Below are 22,441 nucleotides of genomic sequence, written 5' to 3'. Positions count from 1 at the left end.
GTCCTTGGGCCCCGGCACCTGCATGGGAGACCTGGAAGAAGCTCCTGGCTCTTGGTCACATGTCCACACACAGAAATAGGTATCTATTCTTCAGACAACAGAATGTTCACTGCAGCGCTGCACATAATAGAAGAAACTGGCCATGCTGAAGTGACCCCCCCTTAAAATTAGAGAAGAGATTTGTGTACATAATGAAATACTATGCAGCTTTAAGAAGGTCTGGAGCTGGCCTTGTTTCACAGTGAATTAAGGTGCCACCTGCAACCTCAGCATCCCATGTCAGAATAGCAATTCTAGTCCTGGCTGTGGCACTTCCAATCCAGCTCCCTGCTAATGTACCTGGGAAGGCAGATGATAGCCCAAGTACCTGGGCCCCTGCTATCCATGTGGGAGACCAGGATGCAGTTCCTGGCTCCTCACTTGGGTCTGACTCAGACTTGGCTGTTGTGGCCATTTGGGGAATGAAATTTATATATATATATAATGTGTGTATGTATGTGTGTGTGTGTGTGTGTGTGTGTGTGTGTATATATATATATATGAGATCGATCTCACTCTCATTCTCACTCTGCCTTTCAAATAATCAAGTCATCAAAAATAAAATAAAAAGGAGGTGCTAACCTGGAAAGATGCCTATCAAGTATTGGAACATAAGATCTGTGAACATTGCAAAGCACCTGAAATACACACTGACCTTGCTGTTTCTTGTCCACTCTGGCCTCGCCCCCACCCCTCCTGACCTTTTCAAAGCATGGATCTGCTCAGGGCCTTCCTCCCAGCTCCTCACTCAGGAGAGATTCTCCCACTCCCCTTCTCACTGTGCTCAGGATCCAGACCAGCACCTAGCCAGCCATCCAAGCCTGCTCACCTACAGTCTTCTCCTCCTGTGTTTCACCAGGACTTTCTTTCAGCACTGGGCCCTTTGGTACACTTTTCCCTCTGTCCTATTTCTCACACTCCCAGCCCTCTCCCCCACTTGCTTCCCTTATCAATTTCTGGTGGAGTTCCAATTTCTTCTGCAGACCAACTCTCCCTCCCCACTCTGAGCTCTGCCCAAGAAGCCAACCTTTGCCCATGGTTTCTCCTCATTTCAGCCAATAAGAAGCCTCAGCAGGAGTTGAGTGGTAGGGAGATAAGGAAGGGAGGCTGCAGAGTTTATTTCTTTAGCCCCCGTCCTGCAGCTCACTTCAGGGCTGATGATCCTGCAGCCAAGTTCCCAGCTTCTCTCCATGGAGCTCTCTCCTGGGTCCTGAAGCTGCTCCCTTTCCCCTTCAGCCCTAGGGAGGTGGTAGCCTTGCGGTTCCCAGCCACGAGGTGCTACGCCATCCCTTGCGGTTTTCCTACTCCTGCCCTCAACTTTATAAACTCAAATATCATCATTTGTGAGCACTGGGACCCTGACTACTCCATTGTGCTGGTCACCTCCTCAGAGACACAAACTCAGACTAGATCGCCCTGCATAATTTACAACACTTAGTGTGGTTTCCAATTCCACTGACTTCTCTGTTTAATCACTTTCCCCTTCCCCCTACCTCTAGATTGTGACTGTAAATTCCTTAAGGGCGATGATCATGTCTTTTTTTAATTGTTTTTAATTTGAAAGGCAGAGAGAGAGAGAGAGAGACAGATTTTTTCCATCCACTGGTTTACTCTCCAAATGCATACAACCACCAAGGCTGGGCCAGGACAAGCCAGGAACCAGGAGTTCCATCTGGGTCTCCCCCATGAGAAGCAGGAATCCAAGTATTCATGGCCATCACCTGCTGCCAACTGAATTGTAAGTAGAGCTGAAACTGAAACCAGGCTCCTCAATAGGAGGTGCATGCATCAGAAGCAGCATCTGCACCAAAGGCCACCCCAACCATGTCTCCCAGTAGCTACAGTAACCAGCCCAAAGGCCACCCCAACTGCATCTCCCTTGTAGCTACAGTAACCAGCCCAAAGGCCACCCCAACTGCATCTCCCTTGTAGCTACAGGAACCAGTGTTTAACACATGGTAACAAATGGTACTTGCTATTGAGCTCAATATTAAACTCTGGATTTTTCCATTACTGCTTATGTTGTAGTAGTGTCTTTTTCCCTCAGAAAGAATTAAAACGTGAGTTTCTGTAACTGGCTGCAGACATGATTAGCAAATGTTTGTTGCACTAAACTGAAGGCCTGCAGGAAGCCATCTACTCATTTAATAGGATGGTCTTTGACAACATTCACTTTGGCTCAGACACTGGAAAAACACCAAAGATCAAACAGATTCTAAGAAGAGTGAATGACCTGTCTGGGGGAGAAAATACACTTCTTAGAGTTACATTTATTTTCTTTTATGATGTTAAATTCTTTTATCCTTTGTCAATACATATGGACTAAATTAAATGTAAAAGATTATATTTCTTTCCTCTGTGCTTTCATAATGCCCTTCTCCAAAACTGATCTCTCAGTTGTTTCAAATGTCATTTTGTTTAAAAAAAAAAAAAAAAAAACTCTTTCCCTAAAGTGAGTTTTTAAAACGGAAGTGAAATAACATATCCTGAAAGAAATTATAGCAACTGAAGGCTCGCAATGAGTGACAGATGAAATTTTTTTCAAAACCTCTGAGCTTGTTTACTACATTGCTCACTAGTATGCCCCAGAAGAGCATTGCAAAGCCGATCACCATAAAAGGAACTAGTATAAGGATGGTCATTTACAAAGCAGCTCACATGTTCCCATTTCAATACTGTTTAAGACTGGGTCCTACACAGTGGCATACACATGGTCTAAATAATAGCACAAGTGATCCCAGCATTCTAGCGAGTGTACATATTATAGAAAACATTAAAACTTGTAGGATCATTAATTTAGCCCAGACATTTACCTAAACTATCAAACAGAAATGAAATTTTTTTCTTTACCTTTTTCTTTAGAACTTAGAAGAGCCCTTCAGGCATGATTGTGCACTCCGAGTCTTTAAAAAAATTAAAAGAAAACATTATTGGGAGCTTACAAAATACCCATTTCTTGTGTGTTTACAGGTAGAAATATTACTATTTTATTATTGACATTATAACTCCTCAATTGGGGATTATTCTTACCAAAATAAATAATCATTGCAAAATATAAATATTGTACTCACTTTAAGAATCTTAGTTGCAATGTTAAAGAAAAACAAACTTTATCTCCAAGAAGAGATTCATGGAGCTGGTACTTGACTTCAGTTTTTCTTTTACTTCTGTATGGTAGTGGAATCCCAGGAGTAAACAGCAAGAGACCGACAGCAAGTGGGTTAAATTCCCCAAAGATTAGAAGAGAAACTAACAAAAGAGACTTGGGGGCCAGTTCCACACCAAATTGATACACTCAGGTTTCTTCTGCTTCATCCAACTTGCATCCCAGAAATGGCAAGGGCAGGGTGAAGGAGGAGAAACCATGTACACAGACCCCTGGCCATATAACCCGCTGCATTCTGCTCACAGATGTTCATCATCTTATAAATGCTGGGTAGCAACACTTCCGAATACAATTAAGGGAGAGGCAGTTCAGGGTAGGAGTGTACGTATCTTTTAAGGAAATACAGCCATAGGAGAGGTTATTTCCTACATGTTCTGCTAAAAGTGCTCAGAAAACAACACTGCTGAGAGGCACCAAGATGGCAGAATAAGGAGGGAGTTTACTACTTGAGTCTAGAGAAAGATAGCTGGTAAAGTCAACAACAGGAGTCACTGTGCACTTACTCCTCATGTAGGATCTCTGTCCTTAATGTGCTGTGCATTGAGATTTAATGCTATAACGAGTACTCAAATAATATATTTCACTTTGTGTTTCTATGGGGGTGCAAACTGTTGAAATCTTTACTTAATGCATACTAAACTGATCCTCTGTAAAAAAAAAAAAAAAGAAAAGAAAAAAGAAAAGAAAAGAAAAGAAACTATCAACTCCCAACTTGACTCTCACTGGGATTAAACATGACAATAGGTCTGATTTGATTTCATCATCATTAAAAAAAATCATCTATTATTTTTCACTTTATGTTTCTGTGTGGGAGCAAACTGTTGAAATCCTTACTTAATGTATACTAAGTTGATCTTCTGTATATTAAGATAATCGAAAATGAATCTTGATGTGAATGGAAGGGGAGAGGGAGTGGGAAAGGGGAGGGTTGTGGGTGGGAGGGACGGTATGGGGGGGAAGCCATAGTAATCCATTATTCGTACTTTGGAAACGTATATTCATTAAATAAAAGTTAAAAAAAAAAAGAAAAGAAAATCAGAATGAAAAAAAAAAAAACATGGAGAGAGTTCAGTCTAAAGAAGAGTTAGGGAGGAAACTACGCAAATTAGAGGGTCACGGTGGACCCTCATGGAAGGTGTGGACGCCCACAACCCAGGACCCCAGCAGCCAACAGCCTCAGCACCAGCTTTGGAGAGTGAGGTAAGACCAGACTGCAACAGCCCAAGCCACTGGTGACAAAGCTGCAAGAAGAGCTTGGAGTGAGTCTGGCTTGGACCCCTGTGGGGGACAGTGTACCTGGCAACCTAGAGAAAAAAGTGGGGGGCAAGTTTCTCTCTCCCTGACCACCAGTGTCCCATAATTAGCTGAGAGCAAGTGGGTGCCATTTTAGACACATATAACAGCTGTGCCAGCTCCTGTCTGTGCAGCCAGCAGCCAGCTGGGAGGAGACACCTGAGTCTGGCTGGGAGAATTGACAGGGGGCTGGGTGCTGTGACTGTGGGAGCCTTGTGTGCTGGGACTGTGAAAACCCTGTGGCTACGTGGGAGGACACAGGTGTGGCTGGGTCTTTGGGCAGTCACTGTGGGTGGCTCCACACACGAGGGGCTCCCCGATTCCCTGGTGAGGGTCATTGCTGAGGGATCTGTGCTCACACCGAGGACTGCACAAATCCTTTGTGTGGTTCTTGTGGCAGCACAAATACTGTACCCACTGGGGCTAGCACCCAGGCATTGGTCTCCTTGGAGGAGAAGAGGTAAGCCTACAACAACAGAGCTGAACAAACCTCCCCTCTGATTAAAAAAAAAAAAAATACCACTCCCAATCTGGGTGTCACCTTGGAAAGTCCCCTCACCCCAGAGCACTGAACAGAGCTCCCTAGCCACGCCCAGCACAGGCAGGCCTCAGTATTCACTGAAAGAGCAGACACTCCAGTGTCCAGCAGACACAGAGGCAGAGTCCAAAGATAAAAGCCAACACAAGGAAAGATAAAATAAACCAATAAGCACCCCCGCAAATGCCTAAAAATAAACACAGCAATTCAAGAAACAAGAATAAGGAAGACAACATGACACCCCCCCAAAAGGAACACACTTCAATACTAGAATGTGAAAATGAAGAGACTGAAGAAATGCCAGAAACGGAATAAAAAAATGATCATAGGATTACTTAGGAGTAATCAGAAGCAAATCCATAAACTAATGAAATCCATACATGGAAGAAAATTTCTCATGAAACTGAAATTTTAAAGAAATCATACTGGGGCCAGCGCTGTGGCATAGCCTGTAAGGCTATCACCTGCAGTGCTGGCATCCCATATGGGGGTTGGTTCAAGACCCAGCTGCTCCACTTCTGATCCAGCTCTCTGCTATGGCTTGGGAAAGCAGTAGAAGATGGCCCAAGTCCTTGGGACCCTGTACCCACATGGGAGACCAGGAAGAAGCTCCTGGCTCCTGGATTCAGATCAGCACAGCTCCAGCCATTGTGGCCAATTGGGGAGTGAACCAGCAGATGGAAGACCTCTCTCTCTTTCTCTCTCTCTTCCCTCCCCCACCCTGCTCTCTCCTTCTCTGTGTAAATCTGACTTTCAAATAAATAAATCTTAAAAAAAGAAATCATACTATGCACCTTGTCTGACCACAATGGCACAAAGCTGGAGATCAACAGCTCCAGAGTCCATAAAACATGTGCAAACACATGGAGACTGAACAGTATGCTCTTGAATGAACAGTCGGTCATAGAAGAAATCAAGAGAAATTAAATAAAACTGCTAAGGCAGAGAGTTGTGGTTTTTTCATACCATTTGTTGAAGTCTTTACATAGTATAATTTTCTGTGTATAAAGTTAATTGAAAATAGATTTTAGTAAAAAATAAGAATGGGAATAGGAGAGGGAGGAGGAAGAAGAGTAGGAGTGGGGGTGGGAGGGTAGGTATGGTGGGAAGAATCACTATCACTATGTTCCTAAAGTTGTATTTATAAAATGTATGAAGTTTGTATACTTTAAATAAAAGGTTTCTGGGCAAAAGAAACAAAAACCAAAAACAACAACACTGATGTTCACTAACATCTAAGAAGCATGCTCTCTTCTGTCATCAATTTTCCAGAATACGTCCCTGATTAGGGTGCACGGATGGGACTTCAGGAATAGGGCTGGGTAGCATGTTCTCAAATACACTCGCTTATGTAGTCTTTCCTCTCCCTACATGGCAAGTAAGGTGTGCCATTCACTACAGGCCCTGCACTGAACCCTCCCTCGGAGACCTGGAGTCTCTCCTCTCCATCTCCCTCTGCTGTGCAATTTCCTCCAAATCACTGGACTAAAGGCCAGATCATGACAACAAGTTTCCTAACAGCAACATAGAGCATTAACTGGAAAAGGACAAAACACATAAGCTATTTTTTTCAAACAGTAAATTGACTAATGACTAATAAATGAATTTCTTTCATTGTGTGAGGCACAAATAAGTTGAATGCTTATCAAGTCAAAGAGCGACTGCAGTGGAACCATCTCCAGACCTCTAATTACAGGGTAGGTCAGGAGATGACCCCAAGAGCGGGGGCTAAGGCACTGAGGACTCTAAAATGGCTTCTGGCTTAGCATTTTCAAAGTGTGCTCAAACCATCTGCATTACAAACCATGGATCTGGGTCACCGAGAAAGACATGCAGTCTCTCTCAGCTCACATTCCTTATCTATAAAAGAAAATGCACTGCAGTGCACATGAGGAAAACTAGAGGAGTTTGTTAAAAATGCAAGTGAAAGAGGTTTGCATTCACTAGAATGGTCGTGAGGAGCAGGGATTGTGTTTTCCAAACACAGTTCCCACATTTCATTTCACAACATGAGACAGGCTCACAGCTTTGCATTTTTTTTTTTATTTTTATTTTTTGACAGGCAGAGTGCACAGTGAGAGAAAGAGACAGAAAGGTCTTCTTTTGCTGTTGGTTCACCCTCCAATGGCCGCCGCGGCCAGCACACTGCGGCCGGCGCACCGCACTGATCCGATGGCAGGAGCCAGGTGCTTCTCCTGGTCTCCCATGGGGTGCAGGACCCAAGCACTTGGGCATCCTCCACTGCACTCCTGGGCCACAGCAGAGAGCTGGCATGGAAGAGGGGCAACCGGGACAGAATCCGGCGCCCCGACCGGGACTAGAACACCATGTGCCGGCACCGCAAGGCGGAGGATTAGCCTAGTGAGCCGCGGCGCCAGCCAACAGCTTTGCATTTAATTTTTAAAAGTTCTACCTCTGTAATTCTTAATTTTTAAATATTATAGAATATGGAATGGCAAAGTATAAAATAGTTTGAGGGCTGGCACTGTGGTGCAGCAGGTTAACGCCCTGGCCTGAAGTGCTGGAATCCCATATGGGCGTGGTTCCAATCCAGGCTGCTCCACTTCCGATCCAGCTCTCTGCTGTGGCCTGGGAAAGCAGTGGAGGATGGCCCAATTGGGCCCCTGCATCCGCGTGGGAGACCTGGAGGAAGCTCCTGGCTCTTGGCTTTGGATCAGCATAGCGCCAACCGTTGCAGCCAATTGGGGAGTGACAGCATCAGATGGAAAACCTCGCTCTCTCTGCCTCTCCCCTCTCTGTGTAACTCTTTAAAATACATAAATATTTAAAAAAATAGTTTGAAAAAGATTTCAGGAATGTACATAAAGAAAAAAATCCTAATACTTGATGCAGTTTTAATTCAAATACATATTCATTTTTTAAGATTTATTTATGTATTTGAAAGGCATGATTAGCACGGGGGGGTGGTTCTGGGTCTGCTACATGGATGCAGGGGCACAAGCACTTGGTCAGTCTTCCACTGCTTTTCCGAGGCCATTAGCAGGGAGCTGGATAAGAAATAGAGCAGCCAGGACACAATCCCGTGCCCATATGGGATGCCAGCTTCCCAGGTGGCTCAGGCCCCAAAGACTAGCAGAGTTTTGTACTAAGATTCTTATGAATGAATTAGTTTAGTGGGGGGAAAATTCAAAATGGCAAAAATAAATGGTTTGAGTAAATTATGTAAATGAGTAAATCATAAGGAAGTTGAAGTTTTAGCATTATAAGTTGCAATGATAGATTCTTTATGACATTTAATTTCTAGGGCTATGAGAAAAGTACAAACATATATGGGTACACACTGCCATGTGTAACAGTGCTCCCCAGTACACAGTGATCCTGCCGGAATAGCACAGGTGAGCAAGGCCACATGATATTCACAGGTGACATGATCTCCCTTTTTTGTCATCCTTTAGCCTAAAACTAACAAAGGTCTGATCCCTGCATAGTGGGGCACTCAGACCACGCCCTGTTTTAATAGATTTTCTAATTATTGAAGTATGGTAAGGCCAACAGATCATAAGATGATCGCCTTGAAAAAAGGGGAGGCCGGCGCCATGGCTCACTTTAATCCTCCACCTGCGGCGCCGGCACCCCTGCTTCTAGTCCCAGTTGGGGCGCCGGGTACTAGTCCCGGTTGCTTCTCTTCCAGTCCAGCTCTCTGCTGTGGCCCAGGAGGGCAGTGGAGGATGGCCCAAGTACTTGGGTCCCTGCACCTACATGGGAGACCAGGAGAAGCATCTGGCTCCTGGATTTGTATCGGTGCAGCGCCAGCTGTGGCGGACATTAGGGGAGTAAACCAATGGAAGGAAAACCTTTCTCTCTGTCTCTAACTCTGTGTGTGTGTGTGTGTCTGTCTAATTCTGCCTGGCAAAAAAAAAAAAGACAGGGGAAGAATCAATGGGGCCCATCACAAGACAAAGAGAGGGGGCATCTACAGCCAAACCCCTTTATTGTGAGAGGCGAGGAACTAGCAACACGGGTATAGGGATGGCTGGTTTGAACATCTTTAGTGGGCCCTGAAGCACAGAGGCTGCCTCTGGTTGTCTAGCAACAATCCTGGGTGATCAGTTTGAACAGATGGGGAGCCAGAGTATGAGGACCCAATGAGCATGGACTTAATCCCCTACCTACAAAGAACAGACAGACTTCTAAAATGGGGAGAGGACAGCATTTTAATGCTATTACAGGAGCAAGAGTTGTGGCACAGCAGGTTAAGCCACTACTTGGGACACTACATCTCTTATCAGGCCATCATTTCTAGTCCTGGCTACTTCACTTTTGATCCAGCTTCCTGCTATTGCATACCCTTGGATGCAGCAAACGATGACCCAAATATTTGATCCCTGACACTCATATGGGAGACCCAGAGATCACAGCTCCTTGCTTCAGCCTTGCCCAGCCCTGGCTCTTGCAAACATTTGGGGAGTAATCAGCAAATGGAAGTGCACTTTCTCCCTTCTCCCTTTCTCTACTGCTCTGCCTGTAAAAAGGATGAAAACAAGTCATCACTTTTTAAATGAAGCCCATTTTTAAAAAGCAGTATTGGCTGGCGCTGCGGCTCAATAGGCTAATCCTCCGCCTAGCGGCGCCGGCGCACCGGGTTCTAGTCCCGGTCGGGGCTCCGGATTCTGTCCCGGTTGCCCCTCTTCCAGGCCAGCTCTCTGCTGTGGCCTGGGAGTGCAGTGGAGGATGGCCCAAGTGCTTGGGTCCTGCACCCCATGGGAGACCAGGAGAAGCACCTGGCTCCTGACGTCGGATCAGCGCGGTGCGCCAGCCGCAGCGGCCATTGGAGGATGAACCAACGGCAAAGGAAGACCTTTCTGTCTCTCTGTCCACTCTGCCTGTCAAAAAAATTAAAAAAAAAAAAAAACAGTATTACAGAACCTGCAAAATGAAAACTTGAAATTCTCTAACACCATGGATGGGATGAAGGAGCATACCCAGAGACTAGAGCTATCCAGAGAACCACCATCCAAGTCCTAGCTGCTCCCTCCCAATCTAGCTCCCTGCTGGAGTGCCTGGGAAAGAAGCAGAGGATGGTCCAAGTGCTTGGGCCCCTGGCACCCACAAGGGAGACCTGGCGAAAGCTCCTGGCTTCGGTCTGGCCCAGCCCCAGCCATTATGGCCATTTTGGGAGTGAACCAGCAAGTGGAAGCTGTCTCTTCCCTCTCCCCATAATTCTACCTTTCAAATAAATAAAATAAATCATTAAAAAATAAAACATGAGACAAAGAAAGCAGAGCATGAAAAATTTGAAATTATTTTGAACTAAAATATGAAACAAAACGGAGATACAACATATCTAAATTTGGGTGATCAAGCAAAAGAAATGTTTAGAGGGAAATTTATAGTATTAAATGCATATCTTAGAAGAGAAGAAAGATTTAAATCAACAACTTAAGCTTCTACTGTAGGAAATTAGAAAAAGAAGAGAAAATAAATCCAAACTAAGCAGAAGAAATGCTATGGTCTGGGAAAGCAGAAGATGGCCCAAGTCCTTGGGCTCCTACACCCGCATGGGAGACCAGGAAGAAGCACCTGGCTCCTGGCTTCAGATCGGCACAGCTCTGGCCATTGCGACCATTTGGGGAGTGAACCAGCAGATGGAAGACCTTTCTCTGTCTCCCCCTCTCACTGTCTGTAACTCTACCTCTCACATAAATAAAATCTTCAAAGATATCCATATATATAAGTTTCTAGTCAAAGAACAGAACAAAATAGCATAAATGAAAGAGGTAAAAATTATATATCCAATAAACACAAAAGGATAATGAAGGAATACAATGAACAACTTTATGCCAACAAATTTGATAGCCCACATTCAATGCAACAATTCCTGAAAGACACAATCTACCAGAAGTCATACTGGAAGAAATAAGGGAGGGTATTGTGCTGCAGTGGGTTAGACCCCTGCTTGGGATGCCTACAACCATGTAGGAGGGCTTGGTCAGGTCCCTGCTACTAAAGGCTTCTGATCCAGCTTCTTGCTAACGCAACTGGGAGGCGGCAGATAATGGCACAAGTACTTAAGTTCCTGCCCATGTGGAGCGGCAGTGGAGGATGGCTCAGGTCCTTGGGCCCTGTACCTGCATGGGAGACCAGGAAAAAACACCTGGCTCCTGGCTTCAGATAGGCGCAGCACGCCAGCCGTGGCAGCCATTTGGGGTATGAACCAGCGGAAGGAAGACCTTTCTCTCTCTCTCTGTCTAACTCTGCCTGTAAAAAAAAAAAAAGATAATCTAAAACACATGTATCTTTACATAAAATTTACAATTAAAGCCTCAGGAATTAGCAACCAAGCAGCTGGTATACACTACTGCTTTCCTCCCTGAAGTTCTTGGAGTTACAACAGTCAGCAAATGCAGAGTCCCCATGACCATTTTCACTGTTTGAGCTTCTGGCTCACTGCATCCAGCACCTTCATCCAGCCTTACCAGGTCAGCATCCTTTCCCACGGGCACAGCTCTGCAGCATCACCTTCATGGAAATCAAGAAATCCTGTAACTTCAGCCAAAACTCCATACTGGCTCTTAAAACAGAAAGAAAAAAAACGCATCAACAGCATTTCACATTAGCTGCGTCTGTGCATGCCATGTAGGTTGGAAGTGAATCACTCCTCAAAAATTTATTTTGGTCCAAAAGCTAACCTAAAGACTCCACCAAATAAACAGTTTTTCTAAAAAGGTTTCATGCAACAACAGTGTCTTCTCCAGCATCACCTCCCGGAAATGACGAAACGTGACTCATTAGCATCGAGCAACTCATATTCTAAACAGAGTGTGATTGCTGCCAGGGAACCTGTTCCCCAGGACAGCGTCCTTCTCTGCCAGGGCCCAGAGGCCAGCTTAGAAGATGACACAGCCTCCTTTGCCATGTTGTCCTTATCTCATCAGGCTCCAAAACGGAGCTGGATTATTTCTGCTCTGCAACAGTGAGCTCCAACTCAATTCCCACTGCCTTCAGGAGAGCTCCGCCACTTACCTCAACCCACAGCAACCCCACTTCCAGGAGGTCAAAGCACATATGTGGTTCACTGAATTCCCACTGTTATCCATAGCTGTAACAGCTAGTGTCCTATGTAGCTATTCCTCCCCCTAATTGAGAATCCTTCTTATTCCAAATTCTCATGTAACAGGATTCTTCAGCAGGAGTGGGTTTTTTTTGTTGTTGTTAATGTGAGTGGAAATTATTTGTGTTGATGAAAATTGTGAGAAGAGTGTGGGAAAATAAGGAGTAATAGAAATGAAACAGGGCCGGTGCCGCGGCTCAATAGGCTAATCCTCCGCCTAGCGGCGCCAGCACACCGGGTTCTAGTCCCGGTCGGGGCGCCTGATTCTGTCCTGGTCGCCCCTCTTCCAGGCCAGCTCTCTGCTGTGGCCTGGGAGTGCAGTGGAGGATGGCCCAAGTGCTTGGGCCCTGCGCCCTATGGGAGACCAGGAGAAGCACCTGGCTCCTGCCATCGGATCAGCGCGGTGTGCTGGCTGCAGTGCACCAGCCGTGGCGGCCACTGGAGGGTGAACCAATGGCAAAAGGAAGACCTTTCTCTCTCTCTCTCTCTCTCTGTCCACTCTGTCAAAAAAAAAAAAAATGAAACAGATGGTAGAGAAACAATGGAAGTCTTGGAATGATCACAGAGTTAATTCCATGCTTACCACGTGCCACAGTATGCTAAGCAGCTCACATGTACTAACCTTGAATCATTGCAATAAGCCCAGGAGTCATCTACTTCTCAGGGAATCCATTTCTGGCAGAGGAATACGCGGAGGGCCAGGAAGCATTACAGAGCCACCAACCAGTCTCATCTGCTCTTTTGCCATAGGTTGGGTGGGTCCCATTCCTTTACATCCCTCTATAACATCCTTTAACAGGTGACTTTGTAGTTCCTCCAACCAATAATGGAGCATTCTTGGTTGCCCCTGAACTAAGAGCTTGGCCATGTGACTTGCTTTTGCCAACAAAATGCAAGCAAATGGGGTCAGCATTGGAGCACAGCAGATAAGGCTGCCATGTGCAACACTGGCATCCCCTATAAGCACCTGTTTCACTCCTGGTGGTTCCACTTCCAGTCTAGCTTCCTGTTAATGCACCTGAGAAAGCAGCAACAGATGAACCAAGTGCTTGGGCCCCTGCACCCACATGGGAGACCTGGATGGTGTTCTAGGTTCCTGGCTTCAGCCTGATAGAATGTCTCCCAAAATTTCATTCCACCTTGAACCTCAGACTGCAATTTATTTGGAAATAGGGTCTTTGCTGATATCATTAAATTAAGGATTGAGAAGAGAGCCTACTAAAGTAAAGAGAACTCTATGTCCAGTGCATGTCCTTGTAAGAGACAGGACTCAGAGACACAGAGAAGGCCACAGAAGTTGGAGACAGAGACTGGAGTAAGGTTGCCCAAGCCAAGGAAGGCCTGGGGTCACCAGGAGTTGGAAGAGGCAAGAATGGACTCTTCCCTTGAGCTTTTGGAGGGGGCCATGGCCCTGCTGACACCTTGATTTTGGACATCCAGTTCCCAGAAGGATGGAAGGATAAACTACTGATGACTTAGTATTTTGGTATGGCAGCTCCAGGAAAGAAACACACCCCTGTGCTTCTGCTGTCATCTTGAGAAGCACTTCCTTCAGGTGGCAACTGCCTTGTGAGCCTGTACCACAACAAGAATATGTGGGGAATAAGCCTGACCCCAATCCCACAGCAAAAGGCCCAACTTATCCACCTAGCCAAGTCCAGCTCAGTCAGCCAGGTGCAGGTAAACTGCAAAACATCAAGGGTGATAACAGATGCTCCCAAGCCACCGAGCTTTGAGGTATTCTGTGAGGAAGCATGCACTGTTATTTATGCGGACAACAGACACAGTTTCCCAGGCTCTTTTTCCATTGGGTAACAACATCTGTCTAAGTCCTAAAGAGTGCAACGCAAGCCACTGTGTTGTGAACTACCCCAGGGTGTTCCTGGAGATGACCTGCCAAACAGGACAAGCCTGGAGCCCTTTCACCTCACTCAGAAGCACCTGTTTCTTACTTTGCTGGAAATAAACTTCTACAGAACCAAGCCTGTGTCTTTGAAGGTTCATCAGTTACAGCAACTAGCGACACCGTAACTAATAAGAAATAGAGGAATAGTTTGTCCAAGGTCATAGAGCGAGTAAATGACAAAACCAGGCTTGAGCCTCATCTATCTGAACTCAGTGTCCAGGCTATTGCTAGTTAAAACAGATTGCCTCCTACATAAACTGCACAACATGAGGAAAGGTTAAAAAAGAGCCCCAGGAATGGATTCCCAATGTCATTTGATAACAGAAGAGTTCCCGAGATCCATGCAAGCAAGGCTGGCAGAAGCATATTGAAGAGATGGGGAAAGGAAACCAAGACAGCCTTGAAAGAAAGCAGGAATAAGCAACTCCCAAGTAATCAAAAAATAACAATCAGTACACGTAACACCTTTGCTGAGGCAGGCCCTGCTCCCGGGTTCTGGGAGATGCCTCATGGAATCCCTTCGCCTTCCTGGTAAAGGAGTCCTCCTAGTAGGATCCCTTCTCCGAGGAGGAAGCCAAGTGCACAGAGACTGAGTGATGCCCAGGAGCACGCGGCAAGTACAGGACAGAGCAGGAAAACCAACCCAGGCCGTCTGGCTCCAGGGTTACTGTGCTATGGGCATCTCTAGAGTGGTAAAGGCATGGGCCCTTTGGATGGAGGCCCAAATAGAGGAGAGGAATAGGACCCTTGGTAATTGTATTAGCTGCAACACAGTTTGAAGTCACAGGGTCAAAGTGAGCCTGTAGAGCTTTACAAACAAGAGATGGAAAGGGAAGTTAAAAATACAGCCAGCATCCATTTCCTAAAATACGCACCTACAATGAGAAATGTCATTGATCTTGCCTTGATCTGGTCCGAGGCCATTGTTCGGCTGTAAGGCACACATTTGTATGCATGAAGGCTCCGCAAGAGAACGTTCCAAGGGCTGGCAGGTGGAGGGCAGTGTGGCATGATGGTTTCCAGCTCTCCAGCCTGGCAGGTGCTACCCCAAATGAGGCACTGCTACTTTTTTAAAACTAAGTGACCTAAGCCACTGACTTAATCCCTAGACAATGTGGTTTCCTCATGCACAGTGTGCAGATGATAGAAGTCCCTGCCATAAAAGGTGGCCATGAAAACTGAATGTGAACAAGCACTCAGCACCATACTGGCCAGCACGAAAAAGGGGCTCCATAAATACTCCATAAATACCACTCTCAAATGTTATTATTCACGGAGATGCCACCTCTAGCAGGTCCGTACATCAAACTTGTTACTCCACCGTACCTTAAGCACTCACCAACTCGGCCCACTTGAACTGTTTGCTGAGTCTCCCCACCCACTGCCTTGGCCTCCTCTGGCCCGTTTGGTTCAATTGCTGTGCTGCCAGAACTCTTTCCAGCCCAGAGCTTCCGTCATGTTCCTCACCTGCTCAGCAACCTTCCATGGCTACAAGCTTTCTACTCTCCCACCATCAGTGTCTTAGCCTTTATTTATCTTTGTCTTCCTTCAGCTTGGCGCAGGACTCCCGACCTTGCTCCCCCGTCATCTCCATCTTCCCTCATCCAGCTCATGCCCCCAGCTCAATTATACTTTCCCCTCCCATTTCAACCCCAGGCCCAAAAAAAAAAAAAAAAGTGACCTTCCCACTCTCATTCCCAGGGCATTTTATTCATGTGTCTTTCATGTCACGTATCACAACACGCCTTTTATCAGGATTATTTTCACATTTCACCGATCCAAGTCACACAACCTAAGTTTATTGAAGAGAGACAGAGACTGTGTCTTCCTCAACAGAAAGACAAATAAATGTTCAGTGATTAATTTTATTGTGCATATGTTTTATCACCCTTGCTAAAGTGAAAATTCCTTAGTGGTAGAGACCAAATCTAACTGAGCACTCTGTCTTCCATGGCAGTTGACCAGTGTTCTCTAGAGTATAAAAACACATTAAAAACATCCCCGAAGACGGGGTGGATGAAAGGAAGGAGGGATGGAGAGAGATATGGATGGATAGATGGATGGGGAAAATGTGCACATCTCTTTCCAGTTCCTTTGCTATTAGTCCTCCTGGCCATGGGCCCAGTTGCAAACTCAAATTGAAGCAAACAATTTTCAGTGGTGGCCAATGCTAAATACGGTACAGAGGAATTATTTATCAACAGTATCAACCCCCTCCTTCCTGAAAGCCCCAGAGGCCTCTCAGCCTTGTGAGTGCAGCACTGCATGTGGCCACCACTGAGGGCAACAGGGGGCCACCGTGACCTTCCCAGGCACTTCCTGGAGCAGCCCCCACCCTCCGCTGCGGGCAGCTCCACCAGGTTGCTCCGACTGTATACAAGCCAAAGGCACCTTGGCCAGGCAGACTCCAGACAAAATCATGGAGATAGATGGTTTTGCCATCACTTCAAGACACCCTTTTTCCCAGTTTCTCCATCTTTCTAAATCTCATTTCACCCCACAAGGATCCAAGGGTCTTTACAGCGCTGTTTCCATCAGGAAAGAAGCCTTAAAAAGCAGATAAAAACTGATTTGTGATAACCTTTCTCAAGAGGAATTATATTTTAAAACAGAACCACCGAGAAGCAGCAAAGGTAATCCAAAGAACGAAGCGCAGTGCTGCAGTGTAGGGTGCTGTTTCTGGCCGTCTCTGCCTCTTCTAGGTGACAGCTTGATCAGACCATGAACCCAGACGTGTGTTGTGGATATGGTGAACCCACACAGGCAATCACTAAAGGGACTTTTCCTGCAGGGATAACATAGGCCAGGCTCGAGTACAAGCAAGAACTTCAAGGCCCAGAACCTGAACCCTGGAGACTTTGGTTTGCTGAGTGGCAAATTACTGCATTGTTTGCCCAAATAAGGTATTTTGGGAAGCTTGATATAAAAGCAGTTAATTTTGTACTCTTCCAAACTCACAGAATTTCTATCAGCCAAGGCCAACAAACTTTGGAAGCATCTCCATGAAATAAACACACAAATCACGGGAAACCTATGGCCACTCACCTAGGTACAGTGTTAGTTGTATCCTTGACACTGCTGATAAGCTGTAGTAGGAGAAACCCAAGCAAAGGCAAGCTCAAATCAAATCCCATGCTTCATTCTCACCTGTCCTTGACCCCAGACAAGATCTCTGTGGTCTAGGCCTAGCATAGCCGTCACTGGAATTGTCTAAGTAAATTGTAACGAGTGTTAGGTTTTAGTTAGGATTATCATTGGAGCATCTGTGAGTACGAAGGGCATAGGAAGGGTAGGTTCCATGTAAAACTCGGTATAGAAAAGCCACTTTTGTTGATCTCAGGGTTGAATGATTATCCAACTCTCCAATCTACTGGAATAATTGGTGCAGTAAATTAGAATTACAAGGCATGCCAAGACCCTAACATGCCTTCAGAATAACAAGAATATGAAATACATAGTGGAACTTTACTCTTAATACATTTTATTGTGTTTAAATATTTGGAAAATTGCCACTCGTATATATACATTTTGTTATAAATAAGAAACCCCTACAGGCAAAGTATTAATCAGGAAGTTAAGTAATATTTATAAAGTGATTTTTCTATCAGTAAAATTGCTTTTAGATATGTCCTCTCGAATCCTCAAAACAGTCCTGCAAGTTGGGGATTATTTATTTTTATGAACATTATGATTATTTTATAGGTTTGGAAACTATGCTAGTCAACTTCCCTGAAGAAATAGCAGCTAGTAAATGATGATTTCTAGAACTCAAATCCAGGCCTTAAAACAGTATCCCAGGTTCTTTCCACTGCACTGTGATTTTTCAGCAAAATCTAATGAGTTCCTTTCTGCCAGGTCAGAGGCCCTATGGATATATACACTCGAGTTCTCTGGTAATGACCATTAGCCTTAGTCATTCCCAAAGCACATCAGTCCGTGTACTCTGCCTAGCTTTGGGGCCTTCAGTAAATGCTGTTATGTCTAATAAATGCTCTCTTAACAAGTAAGTTTCAGAATATAGACCTAATCCTGCTCACTCATAGGGCCTCAATCATCCTCAAGAATGAGGAACACTGTAGAATAGTATATCCAAAACATCTGTGTGTCATGTGTGTGTGGCGGGGAGCAGGGGGGTGAGGCAGTTCACCTCTATCAATCCATAACCACCAAACCCTTCAGGGATAACCAGGACCTAATTTGTAGGAGGTATCAAACTATAATTTAGGGATCTTGATACTCATAAACCCCATAATTACTTTCAATGACTAAACTGGAGGTGCTGACAGCCACATAAAAATCTTTTTCCATCAACATCTCTGTAAAACATAGTGCAAATGCACCTGCAACTTGAATTCTTTCATCTGTGTGACTTTTTGGAAAGCACTAATAGATGTCAGTGGTGCAAAGGGCAGAGATTATAGGCTTCTTTCTTCTCATAGAAAAACACTACTATCTACTGTCTGGAAACCAGCAACATGTCATTAGCTGGGGTTGTTAATCCATGGCACTGTTTGTCACCACAGACAGGGGTGTTGGTGAGGGAGTAAGAACCAAGCCTTTGCGTGTTCTACGAAATCCATTCAGTCTGATTGTAAAGGCTCACATACATACAGCAAAACGAGACTCACAAATTTTTATCTGCATATAATAATTGCTTTCTACATAAAGGATTGCATAGAAATGCAGTTGTGTTAACAGGATTCTGAAATTAACCTGTCAACTCAGTTATTAGGAAGTTTTCAGGGAAGAGGCAAGGATTGGGTAGATATTCCAGAACAGAGATGGCTAAGACAATGTGGATCACATATGTAACTTTTAAATTTCCTGGTAGTCGCATACATTTTCATACTGTATTTTACTTAACCTAGTATATTTCAAGAATGCAATTTCAGCATATAACCAATAGAGAAATTATTCATATTCTTTACTTTTGGTACTAAGTCTTTGAAACCCATGGTATAATTTATGCTTTCATCACAATTTGAACTAATTGCATTTCAAGTGCTCAGTAGAGACAAGTGGCTAGTGGCTACCATACAGAGCCCTGGGTAAGAGAAAGAGTGCATGGAAATGCAGTTGGATTAACCAGGATTCTTTGGGTTGCACATATGAGAAATGCAATTCCAATTATTTTAGACAAGCAGTGGATAAAGTAGGGATTACTGCTCAGCCTCAGAGATGAATATCACATATCAATCTCTCTCTTGTCTCTGCATCTTCCACATGCCAGGTTGGTCTCTCACCCCCAGCTTTGCCTCCACAAGCAAGGGCTGCAACTGCCAGAGGGGCCCAGCTGCGTATCATCCAACGTCTCCCACAGAGCAGAAATGCTAGGGAAGGCTCGAATCGGCCCAGATCAGGTGTCATGGCTACACATGTGGCTAGGAGGAGGGTACTGTGTTTGGAATACCATACATCATATCCTGCGTTCCTGAGCAGCCACACTGTACATTCATGGCTGAAGTAGAGAGAAAATCCAATTTCTTAAAGTAGGGCTATGCATTTCCCAAAAGAAGGGAGATGCTCACCTCCTAGACCAAGAACATGTGCCACTGTCTCTCAGAGATCAGGGAAGAGGGTCCCCATGCCCAACTGGCTCCCACTCAAGCAGCCTTTCCCAGAAGCCAATCAGGAAGTGTTGGCAGCCATGAAACCCCCCTGGGCCTGTGCACCCAGAAATAGCTGTAGAAAGAGGAAACCTGCACCCTAACACAGAATGCAGCCTTCCTTTCCCTACACAGATGATTCTCAGTGGAAGTGGCACCACATCCTAAAGGGTGTTCTTAACTCCACTGGGCCACAGTAACTAGCAATACTATTGTAATTCAGTGGACGGTGGGGAGGATGCAAGTCATCCTTTAATGCATTCAGTCTCTAACGCTAGGTCATCACGACTTCTGAATTCAGTTTTTAAATATGCTTATAATCATCTGAGCCTACAATCTAACTATTTTACATGAAAATACTATTTAAGGATTTATTTGTTTATTTGAAAGGCAGAGCAACACAGAGGAAGAGACACAGTGAGATCTTCCAAGTGCAGTTTACTCTTCAAGAGCTACCACAGCCGGGTCTGGGCCATGACCAGGTCTCCCACACGGGTGGCAGGGGCCCAAGTATGTGGTCCATCTTCTGCTAGGCACATTAGCAGGAAAATGGATAGGAAGTAGAGTAGCCAGGACTTGAGCCAGCACTCAATATAGCGTGCTGGCATTGAAGTGGTTTCTTAACCCACTGTCCCTTTACAGCCTCTATGTAAATATTTATTGTACTCTTTGCATATATACTGAACATTCAGTTTTATAACCAACTGCACCAAGAATTATTCATTACTTGAGATAACTATGCCACCAATAGCAACATAATTACAGAATTTGAGTAGCCAAGATAATGTACCTGAATCACTGTGCATTTTGCGGGGCTTACTTCTCTGTGAATCTAAGTATGTGTGTGCACATGTGCAGGGAGGAGTGTTCATGCCAGGACTGCCAGTAACAGATGGGGATGCTCTGGAGAAGTTGAGTAGGCTCTATGTAGACACGGCTCCATAGGCCCACAGCTTAGTGAGCCAAGCAGGAGCTGTCTTGACCACTGACCCCTCAACCAGATTCCCTGGTTCAGTACACAGACCGTGTATCCACGCACAGCTGCCTCGAAGGGACTGTCTGTCTACCCAGCCTGTTGCACATTGTCAAATATTTTGAAATGCCAACAATATTCAAATGTTTGCTTCTCCTAAAACAAGCATATCATTAAGTTCAAACATCTGTCTCCCTCAGTAAATCTTCCAGTACATCTGTGCCTGAGCATTTACATGGATGCATCAATCTTACCTCAAACTGGTTTCCTTTGAGTTCTTTGTATGACAACTAGACAGTTAGGTTGATCTTTTCAAATTGTTCAGCTTTTATGACCAATAAGTTTCATCAAGAAAACAAAGTGGACATCATAAAATACATACATAGTGTTTATCCACTTATTTTCATATATTTGAAAGGCATAGCAAGAGGGAAGGGGAGGGGAGAGAGAGGGAGGGACAGGAAGGGAAGGAGGGATGGGGGAGGGAAGGAGGGGTAGGGGGAGGTATGGGGAGGGACAGGGAGAGAGAGGGAGGGACAGGGAGAGAGGGAGGGACAGGGAGAGAGGGAGGGACAGGGAGAGAGGGAGGGACAGGGAGGGAGGATGAATCAATCCACAGGCTCCAGTTCACTGCTCAAATACGTGCAACAGCCAGGGCTGGGCCATGTCAAAACCCGGAGCCCAGAATTCAAACTGGGCGTCCTAGGTTGGTGTGGGTGAGGCCCAAGTACCTGAGCCATAACCACCACCTGCCACAGTACACATTAGCAGGAAGCTGAATTTCAAGTGGAGACGTCAGAACTAAAACCAAAACTTTTATATGGGATGCAGGTATCCCAAGCAGCAACTAAAGCTGCCGTCATAATGCCAAACCCCAAAATATATATTTAAAAGATGAGCATTGACAGCGTTGAAAATCTCTGAACCACACCAAACTCAGGGGTAGGGCCATCTCCCACCTGTCTTCAGCCTGGAAACGACCCTCTCACCCCCCGCATGCACCACTCCTAACTCTCTCCAAAGCCCAATGTGAGGTCTTTCTCCATGAAGTACCTTGTGAAGCTGCCACAGCCTCTGTGATAGTTCCTCCTCCGAACGTTCTATCTGCAGTCTATTAGGCACTCTGCAGAGGACAGGTGCAGGTACTTAATGTTTCTGCACCTGAGACAAAACTCTCAAACGGGACTGGAGCCTCCTTGGGCAGGAACCTTGCCTCTTCATTGTGATCCCCCCGATATGGCCAATCGATGTCAGAACAATAACACCAGCGCCGAGTGCCACTTCTTGGCATCCCATTCTATGCCATGGCTATTTCAGGTGAGAAGACTTAGAACCTGGGATATGTACTTGGCTATTCCTCAGGCTCCCTTTGAGTCACAGAATCAAACCTGCTAGAATCTGGTTTGTCTTTCAGTGAGCCATGGATACCGCACAGGTGTGGCTCACAGTGCAATGAGTAAGTCTGCATGAATGCTTTGAGTTCCTGGGGGAAAGATAGCACTTAGGAATGTTATTCTTCAGCAGATGCTATCTTGCTCCTGGCATGTTTTGTGGGAAAACAGACTGCCTTGGTTCTCCACATAGCTCATGACCCATCTGGAGTTCACTTGGGACTCCAGGCCCTTGACCAGCTCGTTCCTCGATGTGGCTGCTTCACCTGCCTCCTCTCCCTGCTCCGTTCTCAGGAACAGAAGAGAGACGACTAACCCAAAGGAAGGTGGGCTATAGGAAATACCCATTAGGTTAAACCCCAAAGTTCACACAAGATGTTTTCTATAATTAACAACTACCCTAACTTTAATTCCTGCCCTGGATCATCTTACCTTGGCAATCCATGGCACCACGCGC

The 22,441-nt window shown here is 45.3% G+C and overlaps 1 long non-coding RNA gene across 15 annotated transcripts in view; it reads right to left on the bottom strand.

Moving 5' to 3' along the window:
• The window catches only part of LOC138845201 (uncharacterized), a 192,243-nt gene that overhangs the window by 166,075 nt on the left and 3,727 nt on the right, over positions 1 to 22,441 (bottom strand). For 8 of the 15 annotated variants that reach the window (XR_016220760.1, XR_016220756.1, XR_016220758.1 and 5 more), the window contains exons 2-3: positions 11,474 to 11,568; positions 2,890 to 2,942 (exon numbers count right to left, since the gene is read on the bottom strand). This is a non-coding gene — a long non-coding RNA (uncharacterized LOC138845201). Of the gene's footprint in view, positions 1 to 2,889; positions 2,943 to 11,125; positions 11,256 to 11,473; positions 11,569 to 22,441 lie in introns of all 15 variants that reach the window. The other 7 variants (XR_016220765.1, XR_016220766.1, XR_016220768.1 and 4 more) reach the window with 3 other exon arrangements.

This window comes from Oryctolagus cuniculus, chromosome 14, assembly GCF_051225735.1.
Source record: "Oryctolagus cuniculus isolate XC-2025 breed Fujian yellow rabbit chromosome 14, ASM5122573v1, whole genome shotgun sequence".
In the NCBI taxonomy this organism is placed as follows: Eukaryota; Metazoa; Chordata; class Mammalia; order Lagomorpha; family Leporidae; genus Oryctolagus; species Oryctolagus cuniculus.
The sequence above is the reverse complement of the archived record's forward strand: the minus strand, read 5'-3'. Positions and strand labels throughout refer to the sequence as shown.